The following is a 15490-nucleotide window of genomic DNA, read 5'->3' as shown; positions in this document are numbered from 1 at the left end:
ACTTAGGACGATAGAGAAATGGGTGTTGCTGGCGCTGTGGAGGAAATCACCTCTTCGGTGTGGAATTATTTAAACAGAAATGCAGACAACAGGTGTCAAGCCGTTTGTTGCCTTTGTCAAGATGTAATAAGTAGGGGTAAGGACGTTAACCGCCTAGGAACATCCTCCCTTATACGTCACCTGGAGCGCATTCATCAGAAGTCATTGACAAGTTCAAAAACTTTGGGTGACAGCGGAAGCAGCCCACTGACAACTAAATCCCTTCTTCCTATTGTACCCAAGCTCCTGCAAACCACACCACCAACTCCCTCAATGTCAATTTCCTCCTTAGACAGGAACGCCAATAGTCCTGCAGGCCATGTCACTGGCAAGTCTGATGAGTCTTCTCCTAACTGGGATTCCTCTGAAACTGGGATTCCTCTGATGGATCCTTGAGTGGAATGCCTACTGCTGCTGTTGTTGCTACTGGGAGTCGATCGTCATCCCAGAGGGGAAGTCGGAAGACCACTTGTACTACTTCCAGTAAGCAATTGACTGACCAACAGTCCTTTGCGAGGAAGATGAAATATCACAGCAGTCACCCTGTTGCAAAGCGGATAACTCATGCCTTGACAACTATGTTGGTGTTAGACATGTGTCCGGTATCCACCGTTAGTTCACAGGGACTTAGAGAATTGCTTGAGGTAATCTGTCCCCGGTACCAAATCCCATCTAGGTTCCACTACTAAAGGCAGGCGATACAGAGAATGTACACAGACGTCAGAAAAAGTGTCAATAGTGTCCTAAAAAATGCAGTTGTACCCACTGTCCACTTAACCACGGACATGTGGACAAGTGGAGCAGGGCAGACTCAGGACTATATGACTGTGACAGCCCACTGCGTAGATGTATTGCCTCCCGCAGCAACAACAGCGGCAGCACCAGTAGCAGCATCTCGCAAACGCCAACTCGTTCCTAGGCAGGCTACGCTTTGTATCACCGCTTTCCATAAGAGGCACACAGCTGACAACCTCTTACGGAAACTGAGGAACATCATCGCAGATTGGCTTACCCCAATTGGACTCTCTTGGGGATTTGTGATATCAGACAACGCCACCAATATTGTGCGTGCATTACATGTGGGCAAATTCCAGCACGTCCCATGTTTTGCACAAACAATTAATTTGGTGGTGCAGAATTTTTTGAAAAACGACAAGGGAGTGCAGGAGATGCTGTCGGTGGCCCGAAAAATTGCGGGCCACTTTCGGCATTCAGCCACCGCGTGCCGAAGACTGGAGCGCCAGCAAACACTCATGAACATGCCCTGCCATCAGCTGAAGCAAGAGGTGGTAACGAGGTGGAATTCAACCCTCTATATGCTTCAGAGGATGGAGGAGCAGCAAAAGGCCATTCAAGCCTATACATCTGCCTACGATATAGGCAAAGGAGGGAGAATGCACCTGACTCAAGCACAGTGGAGAATGATTTCAACGTTGTGCAAGGTTCTCCAACCCTTTGAACTTGCCACACGTGAAGTCAGTTCAGACACTGCCAGCCTAAGTCATGTCATTCCCCTCATCAGGCTTTTGCAGAAGCAGTTGGAGAGATTGAAGGAGGAGCTAAAACGGAGCGATTCCGCTAGGCATGTGGGACTTGTGGATGGAGCCCTTCATTCGCTTAATCAGGTTTTACAGGTGGTCAATCTGTTGAAATCAGAGCACTACATTTTGGCCACCGTGCTCGATCCTAGGTTTAAAGCCTACGTTGTATCTTTCCGGCAGACACAAGTCTGCAGATGTTCAAAGACCTGCTGGTGAGACAATTGTCATGTCAAGAAGAACGTGACCCGCCAACAGCTCCTCCTTCATTTTCTACCACCACTGGAGCTGCCAGGAAAAGGATAAAATCTGCATAACCACCCGCTGGCGGTGATGCAGTCAGGAGCAAGTGCTGACATCTGGTCCGGACTGAAGGACCTGCCAACGATTACTGACATGTCGTCTACTGTCACTGCATATGATTCTGTCACCTTTGAAATAATGGTGGAGGATTATATGAGTGACAACATCCAAGTAGGCACGTCAGACATTCCGTACGTATACTGTCAGGAAAAAGAGGCAATTTGGAGGCCCTTCACAAACTGGCTTTATTTTACCTAAGTTGCCCCCCCCCCCCTCCAGTGTGTACTCCGAAAAAGCGTTTAGTGCAGCCGGTAACCTTGTCAGCCATCGGCGTAGGAGGTTACTTCCAGAAAATGTGGAGAAGATGATGTTCATCAAAATGAATTATAAATTTCTCAGTGGAGACATTTACCAGCAATTGCCTCCAGAAAGTACACAGGGACCTGTGATGGTGGATTCCAGTGGGTACGAATTAATACTCTGTGAGGAGGAGGATGTACACAGTGAAAGGGGTGAGGAATCGGAGGATGAGGATGAGGTGGACATCTTGCCTCTGTAGAGCCAGTTTGTGCAAGGCGAGATTGATTGCTTCTTTTTTGGTGGGGGCCCAAACCAACCAGTCATTTCAGCCACAGTCGTGTGGCAGACCCTGTCGCTGAAATGATGGGTTTGTTAAAGTGTGCATGTTCTGTTTATACAACATAAGGGTGGGTGGTAGGGCCCAAGGACAATTCCATCTTGCACCTCTTTTTTTATTTATCTTTGCATCATGTGCTGTTTGGGGACTATTTTTTTAAGTGCCATCCTGTCTGACACTGCAGTGCCACTCCTAGATGGGCCAGGTGTTTGTGCTGCCCACTTGGGTTGCTTAGCTTAGTCATCCAGCGACCTCGGTGCAAATTTTAGGACTAAAAATAATATTGTGAGGTGTGAGGTATTCAGAATAGACTGGAAATGAGTGAAAATTATGGTTATTGAGGTTAATAATACTATAGGATCAAAATGACCCCCAAATTCTATGATTTAAGCTGTTTTTGAGGTTTAAAAAAAAAAAACCCACCCGAATACAAAATGCATTTGAATCCGACAAAAATCCGAAAGGGTGGTTTTGCCAAAACACGTCCGAATCCAAAACACGACCGCGGAACCGAATCCAAAACCAAAACACAAAACACGAAAAATGCCCGCTGCACATCTCTACTTGCAATATGAGTCAGGCCCTAAGTGTGGTTTACACAAGTGGGTGCAATAGTGATACTACACTCTAATCACAAAATAAGATTTATAGGCTAAAAACACATTGTATCACTAGTCAAAGACCATCTAGACATTGAGTGGTCCTGGTTATTAGGGGATGCTTGACTACCAGAGGGGTCTCAACAAAGTTCCTCCATGGAGCATTTTCCTACTTGCAGTGGCACACAGTGTGAGCATGGCATATGTGAGCATGGCATAGTTGAGGGCATGGTTATGGCTCTACTGCTCTCTTTGGCCCACATATCTCTCTGCGCCCCGGTCACAGATACTGGGGGTATTAAAAGACTCATGTCATGTTGCAGATGAATGTGAAGTAATTTTTACCCATGAGTGTACAAAGTTGGAGTTCAGGCCATTTGGAATGTGCATCGACGGCAATCATAAGCATATGATCTATGAATTGACCTGCAAAATCACAATGAACTCATTGCCATGGGAACGAGAGCCATTTCCAGGGTGAAACAGAATTGCTGGAGATGACCTTTGAGGGGGGAATTCAATATCCCCCTGGGCTATTGATTTTGCCCCAAAGTCAGCCCGCACTTATTGGGGCTTTTTTTTCGGGAACTGTTCAGCCCCCGGAAAAGAAAAATCCCTGATAAATGCCCCGTTTTTACGATCACAGATGCGTAAACAAAACACACATAGGTCTGTGAAATTATTACAGATTCTATGTGTTTTCGCTCGAAAATTGATAATGTTTTGAGAAGTAAAAAAGGGCTCTAATTGGATTGCCTGAAAAAATAATAATTGCGGAGCACTCCAAATAACATTACTGTGGCACCACCCCTAGTGTCATAATTCTGGGAGTATGCGATTTATAGTGAATCGTGTCATCAATACCCGCATTCTGCTCACTTCACAGTAAGCTAATGGGATGCAAAGGATTAGCCCACTTTAGTAAACTTCCAGGAGATTGGACAAATATGCAGCTGTACGTTTTCACCTCCATTATACTCAGCACGGCGGACATTTTCTTTTCTGCCACTATCATTATTCGAATCACAATAAAATTCCACTCATTCACTATTATATATAAAGAAAACACTGGCAGATTAATCAGACAACCCCAATCTGTATTTTCTCTATACCCATATTTTCTGTGCTGCACATTTGCTGAACTTAAAAAAAAACCTTGCTACTTTATAAATGGCTATACATGGTAATAATAAATATGTTTTCTTGACTTGTTAAATTACTGTAACAGTGGCTCACATATGTTTTGACTGGATGCTGTCAGTGTATGTCATTGCAGAACTGACCCCTTGCCATGGCTTGTGAGATAGTTTTTCACACCATAAGAAGAGGTCACCTAATACTTAAGAAGAAGGTTCTAATCACTGTTGTAGGACTTGTGCAATAAAGGGTGATGTTTGCTTGTGTTTATCAGCAAACATCATCTGCTTCTCTTGTTATTTGAATTACTGTACTTATTAATTGACATCAGATGAATAGAACATTGGTGATCTAGAAATTAGAACCCAACATTCTGTACTGTATTTGAAGTGACTCATGGCTACAGACAGTAGTGTATTTCCCATTAGGCAGGTGAGGCATGTGTCTAGGGGAGGCACTTGTTTTGGGTTGGCATTAGTTTTATAACTGTTAGTCTGAATTTACTAGTAACTATAAAATATTTCCACACTACCACCCCGTACGCCATCTTGTGTGGGGTGTGGATGGGTAGTACATGCACATACTGCTGCTGTGAGCTGCCCTATGTAGCAAATATGCATGCATAATTAAAACTTAAATAAAAAGTCATAACTCATGGTTTGTTTTATTATTATATTAAATTGGCAATCATCAATTGAGGAGTTATAATCAAACACAAAAAATTATAATAAAAGTGAGCGGAGGGGGCAACCATTACATTTGTGCCTAGGGCAGAGGTTCCCAAACTGTGTGCCGTGGCTCCCTAGGGTGCCTCGGGACACTTGCAGGGGTGCCCTGGGTTGGTGGTCCAGGACCAATTCAAATTATTCATGGTCATTATAATAGGCAAAACCAGTGCTGGTGGCTGCCAGTCATAAAATATGTGGCCAAACAGATGCAAATCTTGTCCCTCACCACACAACTGACCCTAAGGATGACATATAAACGTGATCTACTTAATGTAATATTTCTTTCTAAATTTCTCAATAAGAAATTTTTGTCCTAGGGGTGCCGTGAAAAAAATTCTGATATTCTATGGCGCCGTGATTCAAAAAAGTTTGGAAACCACTGGCCTAGGGGTACCCTGACCCCTAAATCCATCCCATAATGCAACAGGCTCTGATTTGGCAAGAGTGGGGATTTATTTTTTGGGGGTGAGGGGGGAGGTTTAAAGGCAAAACCAACCTGGTGAGAAAGCACCACTTTAAATCCAGTGGCAAAATCCATGAAAAATCACCACTTACTGTACCTCTTACATTCTGGCCTTGGGATAGCCATGAAAGTCACAAGAGGATCCCCGGTGAACCCCAAACCCAATATCACATTTGATAAATGTTATGCATGAGAATTATTATTGCCCTCTGATGTCACAAAATAATGAACCTGGTTGATTATTGTGTATTTATGGTTATATGGAGCTACAAAAAATATATTATTTTGGCACCACTGTGTATGGATATTTACTGTAGATCCTTACACTTTCTTATAGTGAGCACATATATATATATATATATATATAGTAAGCAAATAGTCCCGGCACTCCCCTTAGTAACTGATAGTATTTGCTGCGGTGCCCTCCTAGTGAAAAATTGCTTTCCACAATATAAGGTAAAAAAAGAGGCCCTGAGGACGGGGTCTAATCCCCGAAACATGTTGGCACAATAATAATATCTACATCAGTTGCTAAGTCTGATTGAGTGCCGCCGCTACCTTTTTACCTTATATATATATATATATATATATAGTTAAGACAAATTACCGGCACTCACTGTCTTAAGTGTAGAACGCCCGGGTGCCCTCCGTCACTCACGTGCATGTAATCTAGTTGTATTCCGGCGGCACTCACTCAGGACTTGTACAGCAAATCAGTAAAGCAGAGACAACGCTCTTAACTCAGTTAACGTTTCAGATTTATATCTTTCGTCAGAACAGCATATACATAATAATCCACGTACCTTTATACCCTTCACCATCACCCGTGCACCGTATCCCAGGCTCGTCCACGCCGGCGGGGGACGGATGACGTCATCAACCTGCACCTCTCTCCCAGACGCTCCTCCCCGTCGACGTCCCGGTTGCCATAGGGACCATCTATAAACAACAAAAGTGCAATATACATTATACTACGTCTCCAGTAAAAACGCTGGAACCAGCTACCAAGTTGCACATGACTAGCAATCAATCATAATAAATTTCAAGTATAAAATCATTCTGACCTATATATTATCCACTTTTAATCTGTAAAACAGTTTAAGCTAAAATGCTCATTAAGTCCACCCGGGGCAACTGTATTTAATCGGTGTATCCACCTGGCTTCCCGCTGTAATAACAACCTACCTCTATCGCCACCGCGAATATTTTTAGGTTGTTGGTCTATGATTTTATATTTGAGGGTTGCCAACCCATGTCTAAACTTGGCAAAATGCCTGGCCACTGGTTGTGCCTGGCTCTGTCCCTCAATAGCTGCACGGATCGCGGACCTATGCATGGCCATTCTCTCGCGAAATTGTCGTGTGGTTTTACCCACATAAAAAAGCCCACATGGGCATCTTATATAGTAAATCACATGGGTACAAGTACAAGTCAGAATTTTGTCTATTTTTATGAACTTCCCCGTATGGGGATGTGAAAAACCAGGGCCCACCTCCATGTAGCTGCAGGTTGTGCAGCCCACACATCTGTAACACCCCGGTTTTTTGGTCAAAAATGTAGTTTTCTGGATAGGTCGAAATGAAGAAATGTCATTATGTACCAAGTAATCCTTCAGATTCCTATTCCTAGTGTAACTAGGCAATAGGGACATATCCTTGAAGGTACTTGTTTCCTTATCCGATGCAATAATTGACCAAGCTTCCCTCGTATGTTTAGAGATTTCACCACTGATAGTTGAAAATCTCTGAACAAAGGGGATTTTATGCTGCATCTTATCTGTCTTGACATTTGATTTTTTAAGTAGATCCCTTCTATCTAGGTTTAAAACCTTCGCTTTCGTTTTCATCAGTTCCTTCCAATTATATCCCCTCGACTGAAAATTACGGGCCATACCATCTATCTCCAATTCAGTATTAACAATATTATCTGAGATTCTGTGTGCCCTTAGGAACTGGGAATATGGTAAACTATATTTGGTTGTAGCGGGGTGAAAGCTAGAAGCCTGCAATAAGGTGTTTTTATCGGTCGGTTTTTTGTAGAGACCAGTATGTAACCGTCCTTCTGACAGAGTAATTTCGACATCCAAATAATTTACCCGTACCTCACTAATAATGGCAGTAAACTTAATGTTTACAACATCTCTCTGATTGATCTCTAAGATCAATTGATCAAGGGATTCCCTGGTTCCAGACCAAATTAGAAGCAGGTCATCTATGTAGCGTGTAAAGAATATTATTCTTTTTGCGTTACTTGGGTTAGAGAAGAATAAATCTTTTTCTATCTCGAACATAAAGCAGTTCGCAAATGCTGGGGATACGCAACTACCCATTGCGCACCCCTGCAGTTGTTCGAACCACCTGCTGTCGAACAAAAAGTAATTATGTGTCAGGGTCAGTCTCAACAAGTCTAAAAAGAATTGTAGATCCGGGCCCTGATACAATGAGTGACTAGATAACAGCCGTCTTGCCGCCTCTATACCCCTATCATGTGGGATGTTGGTATAGAGGCTGACCACATCCAGCGTACACAATATGGTCTCGGCAGGCAGATCGGGCAATGATTGTAATTTACTAATTAGTGACGTTGTGTCCTTAAGGTATGTAGACTGTGCCTGAATGACAGGCTGAAAATAATGATCTAAATATTGCGACACCTTGTAAAAGACAGAATTGCGGGCTGAAATGATCGGACGACCCGGTGGCTCTGTCATGTTTTTATGAATTTTAGGTATTGTATAGAAGACAGGGGCCACCGAGAAGTCCTGTATCAGTGCCTCCCGCAGTGCTGTTGTAATTAAACCCTCCTGCACTGCTTCCTCTAACATGCCTTTAAGTTCACAATTGTATATGTCTGTCGGATCCACCATCAAACTTCTATATACCGAAGTATCTAATAATTGTTTGTACGCTTCCTTTTTATATTGGCATAGACTCTGTACAACAATACCACCCCCCTTATCAGCGGGGCGTATAACTATGCTCTGATCGTTACTCAGATTAACCAATGCTTCCCTTTCCCCTTTCGATAAGTTGGACCTCTGCTTCTGATGGGATTTAGCTGATTCCCCTACTTTAGAGTCTAAGACCCTCGCAAAGCACTTGAGTGAAGTATTAGATGTAACAGGGTCAAAGTTCGAGCGTTTTCTCAATGAGCTGGGAATGTCCGACCTCTTTGTCAATTGTGGTTGTATTGAAAAATGTTCTTTTAACCTTAGCCTTCTATTGACGTTATAAGAATCAATCTTCCACTGGAAATCATTAAACTCCGTAGTAGGTATAAATGACAGGCCTTTACCTAATACTGAGAGTTCATCAGTGGTTAACACCCGTCCTGATAGATTGAAAATTATGTTGTTTTCTTCGTCTTGGTGGTTGTTTTTTTTACTGATTCTTTGGTTTTGCTTGCTGCGCCTTGTGGAGTATCTGCTTTGGCGCCTCGCATGGCTCTTGTATTGACCCCCAAAGGGGGCTTATTTCTCTGTGATCGGCCAGCTGACTCATTTTCACTAAAAGTGGACTGTTCACCACTAGATGTGTCTGTCCCATACCCCCTACGGGGTCTCTGCTTGAATCCACGTCGTTGTTGTTGGCGTCGGCCGTCCGGGTTATTGACCCAGCTGTAAACGGTACCTTCCTGATAGTCCTTCTGTACCGTAAGTAATTTACGCCTTTTGAACTGTACCAGCTCCTGTTTGTATGCTTCCAATTGCTCTGTTAATTTATCCATCCATTTTACTTCTGGATCAGCCCTAAGTGCAGTCAGGTGTTTCTCCTCAAATGCCACAGTCATCTCTTTCAGCAGATTCATTTCACGTGCCGATTCCTCTATTACTAGAAGAATCAGATCGAGACTACACTTATTGAGAATACCTATCCATTTCCGGCAAAATTCAATATTATACTTTCCTATCGTAGGAATATTGCGCACCCTGAAACCCCGTGGAATCTGGCGGTTTCGGTGATAATCCGATAACGTTACACCATGCATAAAAAAGTCCGTTTGTTTCTTGTGCAAACGCAATAATTTCTGATAAACAATATCATTGCTTTCCAGGCCACCCGACGTGGCCAAATCTTCTTTAAATCTGATATTTTCCGCGTCAGCATCTGAAAAGGACCATATGTCGCATGCGGCAACATCAATATGCCGGTAACCTCCAGGTTCTCCTGGTTCCGTACCATGTGCCATGGTCACCTTAAAACAGAAAGCCTTTACTGTGAAACACCAACACCAGATGACTGATTGAAGATAGAAAGTCAGAAAAACGTTGACGGTGCCTTGTATATTCCAGATCAGATACTCTCACTCAAAGTGTCAGTATCCGACTTCAGGACAAATGCAGTTAAGACAAATTACCGGCACTCACTGTCTTAAGTGTAGAACGCCCGGGTGCCCTCCGTCACTCACGTGCATGTAATCTAGTTGTATTCCGGCGGCACTCACTCAGGACTTGTACAGCAAATCAATAAAGCAGAGACAACGCTCTTAACTCAGTTAACGTTTCAGATTTATATCTTTCGTCAGAACAGCATATACATAATAATCCACGTACCTTTATACCCTTCACCATCACCCGTGCACCGTATCCCAGGCTCGTCCACGCCGGCGGGGGACGGATGACGTCATCAACCTGCACCTCTCTCCCAGACGCTCCTCCCCGTCGACGTCCCGGTTGCCATAGGGTTTCAGGGTGCGCAATATTCCTACGATAGGAAAGTATAATATTGAATTTTGCCGGAAATGGATAGGTATTCTCAATAAGTGTAGTCTCGATCTGATTCTTCTAGTAATAGAGGAATCGGCACGTGAAATGAATCTGCTGAAAGAGATGACTGTGGCATTTGAGGAGAAACACCTGACTGCACTTAGGGCTGATCCAGAAGTAAAATGGATGGATAAATTAACAGAGCAATTGGAAGCATACAAACAGGAGCTGGTACAGTTCAAAAGGCGTAAATTACTTACGGTACAGAAGGACTATCAGGAAGGTACCGTTTACAGCTGGGTCAATAACCCGGACGGCCGACGCCAACAACAACGACGTGGATTCAAGCAGAGACCCCGTAGGGGGTATGGGACAGACACATCTAGTGGTGAACAGTCCACTTTTAGTGAAAATGAGTCAGCTGGCCGATCACAGAGAAATAAGCCCCCTTTGGGGGTCAATACAAGAGCCATGCGAGGCGCCAAAGCAGATACTCCACAAGGCGCAGCAAGCAAAACCAAAGAATCAGTAAAAAAAAACAACCACCAAGACGAAGAAAACAACATAATTTTCAATCTATCAGGACGGGTGTTAACCACTGATGAACTCTCAGTATTAGGTAAAGGCCTGTCATTTATACCTACTACGGAGTTTAATGATTTCCAGTGGAAGATTGATTCTTATAACGTCAATAGAAGGCTAAGGTTAAAAGAACATTTTTCAATACAACCACAATTGACAAAGAGGTCGGACATTCCCAGCTCATTGAGAAAACGCTCGAACTTTGACCCTGTTACATCTAATACTTCACTCAAGTGCTTTGCGAGGGTCTTAGACTCTAAAGTAGGGGAATCAGCTAAATCCCATCAGAAGCAGAGGTCCAACTTATCGAAAGGGGAAAGGGAAGCATTGGTTAATCTGAGTAACGATCAGAGCATAGTTATACGCCCCGCTGATAAGGGGGGTGGTATTGTTGTACAGAGTCTATGCCAATATAAAAAGGAAGCGTACAAACAATTATTAGATACTTCGGTATATAGAAGTTTGATGGTGGATCCGACAGACATATACAATTGTGAACTTAAAGGCATGTTAGAGGAAGCAGTGCAGGAGGGTTTAATTACAACAGCACTGCGGGAGGCACTGATACAGGACTTCCCGGTGGCCCCTGTCTTCTATACAATACCTAAAATTCATAAAAACATGACAGAGCCACCGGGTCGTCCGATCATTTCAGCCCGCAATTCTGTCTTTTACAAGGTGTCGCAATATTTAGATCATTATTTTCAGCCTGTCATTCAGGCACAGTCTACATACCTTAAGGACACAACGTCACTAATTAGTAAATTACAATCATTGCCCGATCTGCCTGCCGAGACCATATTGTGTACGCTGGATGTGGTCAGCCTCTATACCAACATCCCACATGATAGGGGTATAGAGGCGGCAAGACGGCTGTTATCTAGTCACTCATTGTATCAGGGCCCGGATCTACAATTCTTTTTAGACTTGTTGAGACTGACCCTGACACATAATTACTTTTTGTTCGACAGCAGGTGGTTCGAACAACTGCAGGGGTGCGCAATGGGTAGTTGCGTATCCCCAGCATTTGCGAACTGCTTTATGTTCGAGATAGAAAAAGATTTATTCTTCTCTAACCCAAGTAACGCAAAAAGAATAATATTCTTTACACGCTACATAGATGACCTGCTTCTAATTTGGTCTGGAACCAGGGAATCCCTTGATCAATTGATCTTAGAGATCAATCAGAGAGATGTAAACATTAAGTTTACTGCCATTATTAGTGAGGTACGGGTAAATTATTTGGATGTCGAAATTACTCTGTCAGAAGGACGGTTACATACTGGTCTCTACAAAAAACCGACCGATAAAAACACCTTATTGCAGGCTTCTAGCTTTCACCCCGCTACAACCAAATATAGTTTACCATATTCCCAGTTCCTAAGGGCACACAGAATCTCAGAAAATATTGTTAATACTGAATTGGAGATAGATGGTATGGCCCGTAATTTTCAGTCGAGGGGATATAATTGGAAGGAACTGATGAAAACGAAAGCGAAGGTTTTAAAGCTAGATAGAAGGGATCTACTTAAAAAATCAAATGTCAAGACAGATAAGATGCAGCATAAAATCCCCTTTGTTCAGAGATTTTCAACTATCAGTGGTGAAATCTCTAAACATACGAGGGAAGCTTGGTCAATTATTGCATCGGATAAGGAAACAAGTACCTTCAAGGATATGTCCCTATTGCCTAGTTACACTAGGAATAGGAATCTGAAGGATTACTTGGTACATAATGACATTTCTTCATTTCGACCTATCCAGAAAACTACATTTTTGACCAAAAAACCGGGGTGTTACAGATGTGTGGGCTGCACAACCTGCAGCTACATGGAGGTGGGCCCTGGTTTTTCACATCCCCATACGGGGAAGTTCATAAAAATAGACAAAATTCTGACTTGTACTTGTACCCATGTGATTTACTATATAAGATGCCCATGTGGGCTTTTTTATGTGGGTAAAACCACACGACAATTTCGCGAGAGAATGGCCATGCATAGGTCCGCGATCCGTGCAGCTATTGAGGGACAGAGCCAGGCACAACCAGTGGCCAGGCATTTTGCCAAGTTTAGACATGGGTTGGCAACCCTCAAATATAAAATCATAGACCAACAACCTAAAAATATTCGCGGTGGCGATAGAGGTAGGTTGTTATTACAGCGGGAAGCCAGGTGGATACACCGATTAAATACAGTTGCCCCGGGTGGACTTAATGAGCATTTTAGCTTAAACTGTTTTACAGATTAAAAGTGGATAATATATAGGTCAGAATGATTTTATACTTGAAATTTATTATGATTGATTGCTAGTCATGTGCAACTTGGTAGCTGGTTCCAGCGTTTTTACTGGAGACGTAGTATAATGTATATTGCACTTTTGTTGTTTATAGATGGTCCCTATGGCAACCGGGACGTCGACGGGGAGGAGCGTCTGGGAGAGAGGTGCAGGTTGATGACGTCATCCGTCCCCCGCCGGCGTGGACGAGCCTGGGATACGGTGCACGGGTGATGGTGAAGGGTATAAAGGTACGTGGATTATTATGTATATGCTGTTCTGACGAAAGATATAAATCTGAAACGTTAACTGAGTTAAGAGCGTTGTCTCTGCTTTATTGATTTGCTGTACAAGTCCTGAGTGAGTGCCGCCGGAATACAACTAGATTATATATATATATATATATATATATATATATATATATATATATATATCTATCTATCAGGGATGAGCGGCATCGGTTCTCTGAGAACCGAACCCTACTGGACTTCACACTCTGAGCCAGGTTCCGAGTCAGGCTCGGGATTTCCCGCCTGACTCGGAAACTCGAACAAGGCTAAATGTCATCATCCCGCTGTCGGATTCTCGCGGGATTTGGATTCCATATAAGGAGCCGCGTGTCGCGGCCATTTTCACTCCAGTCTCGGTGAGTGTAGTGAGAGAACGTGTCTCCGTCCTCAGCAGGGCCGTAACTAGGGGGGGGCAAGGGGGCATGCGCCCCGCGTGCAGGATTTGATGGGGTGCCAAGGAGTTACAGAGGAGCAGGTTTCCCCCCCCCCCCCCCCAACTGGCAGTGCTGTGCTGCTCCTGTGAAACAGCAGACAGCTCCCAGGGCAATGTTTCTGACCCACCTGTCTGCCCGCAGCTAGCTCCGGCGCTGTGCAGGTGAGCTCCAGTACCTGGGATCTCTCCTATGCCGGTTACTGTCTTAAACTCTCTTCTTTGCCATGCAGTGCTGCGACTAGCGTGTGGTGCACTGTACAAGCTATAGAAGCGCACTGTGCTCCCAGTTAGCAGTGTCAACCTCCACTTTGCCTCCCAGATGGGGGGGATTTGGTGTAGCTTATAGGGTATGTAGTGTAGTAATGTATTGCAGTATATAGGGGCACGTAGTGCACTGATGTGGTGTAGCATATAAGGGGATGTAGTGTAGTGATGTAGTGTAGCATATAGGGTATGTAGTGCAGCGCATAGGGGCATGTAGTGTAGTGATGTAGTTCAGCGTGTAGGGGATGTAATATAGTGATGTAGTGCAATGGATAGGGGATAGGGGAATGTAGTGCAGTGATGAAGTGTTATGATATAGTGCAATGTATGGGAACACACAAAGGAGCATGTAGTTGAACACGCTGGCGGGGCATGTGACGCATAGGATATTTGAGGCACATAGGGGAATATTGTCCAATAGTATCCTCTTTTTTCGCATTTTTTGATAATATGATTATTTTAGTCTGACAGGGTTTTTTTTTTTTTTTTTGGGGAGGGGGCGCCAATTTGCCCCGGGTGAGGAAAATCCTTGTTTCGGCCCTGTCCTCAGTGTCTGTGTGGGGGCGGGAAAGTGGGGTGGCGAGTCTTGTGCTGTCTTGTGCTGCTCAGTCAAGTCCAGTGTAGTCAGTGTCTTATGCTGCATCAGTCCAGCCAGTCACAGTGTTGGTGTCCTCTGCTGCTATATGTCCCCAGTGCTGCTGGCTGCTGTTTATTTCCCTTGCATTTTTGCTGTGTTGTCTTGCATCAGACCAGGGGTAGTGTCTTGTGCAGCATCAGTCCCGTGACCAGTCACAGTGGTGGTGTCCTCTGCTGCCATATATCCAGTGTAGCTGTATAAGTCCCTTTCAGTGGTGCTGTGTTGTCCTGCATTAGACCAGGGGAAGTGTCTTGTGCAGCATCAGTCCAGTGACCAGTCACAGGGGTGGTGTCCTCTGCTGCCATATATCCAGTGTTACTGCCGTATAATTCCTGTGATACTGTCGTATAATTCCCGTCATATTGCCGTATAATTCCCGTGATACTGGCGTATAATTCCTGTGATAATGCCGTATAATTCCAGTGATATTGCCATATAATTCCTATGATACTGGCATATAATTTCTGTGATATTGCCGTATAATTCTCGGAATACTGATGTATAATTCCTATGATATTGCTGTATAATTCCTGTGATATTGCCGTATAATTCTCGGAATACTGGCGTATAAATCCTGTGACATTGCCGTATAATTCTCGGAATACTGGCGTATGATTCCTGTGATATTTCCTAATAATTCTCGGAATACTGGTGTATAATTCCTGTGACACTGCCGTATAATTCTCGGAATACTGGCGTATAATTCCTGTGATACTGCCATATAATTCTTGTGATACTGTCATATAATTCCTGTGACATTGCCATATAATTCCTGTTATATTGCCATATAATTTTTGGAATACTGGCGTATAATTCCGGTGATACTGGTGTATAATTCCTGTAATATTGCCGTATAATTCC

At 43.7% G+C, this 15490-nt stretch overlaps 1 long non-coding RNA gene across 2 annotated transcripts in view; it reads right to left on the bottom strand.

The window, feature by feature from the left end:
* Window positions 1-15490, bottom strand: part of LOC134943762 (uncharacterized) — a 66524-nt gene that overhangs the window by 16372 nt on the left and 34662 nt on the right. The window contains exons 2-3 of one of the 2 annotated variants that reach the window (XR_010181732.1): window positions 9997-10147; window positions 6248-6383 (exon numbers count right to left, since the gene is read on the bottom strand). This is a non-coding gene — a long non-coding RNA (uncharacterized LOC134943762). The remainder of the gene's footprint in view (window positions 1-6247; window positions 6384-9996; window positions 10148-15490) is intronic. The other variant, XR_010181731.1, reaches the window with a different exon arrangement.

Source organism: Pseudophryne corroboree, chromosome 7 (genome assembly GCF_028390025.1).
Source record: "Pseudophryne corroboree isolate aPseCor3 chromosome 7, aPseCor3.hap2, whole genome shotgun sequence".
Classification (NCBI taxonomy): domain Eukaryota; kingdom Metazoa; phylum Chordata; class Amphibia; order Anura; family Myobatrachidae; genus Pseudophryne; species Pseudophryne corroboree.
This window is presented reverse-complemented; position numbering and strand designations above follow the sequence as displayed.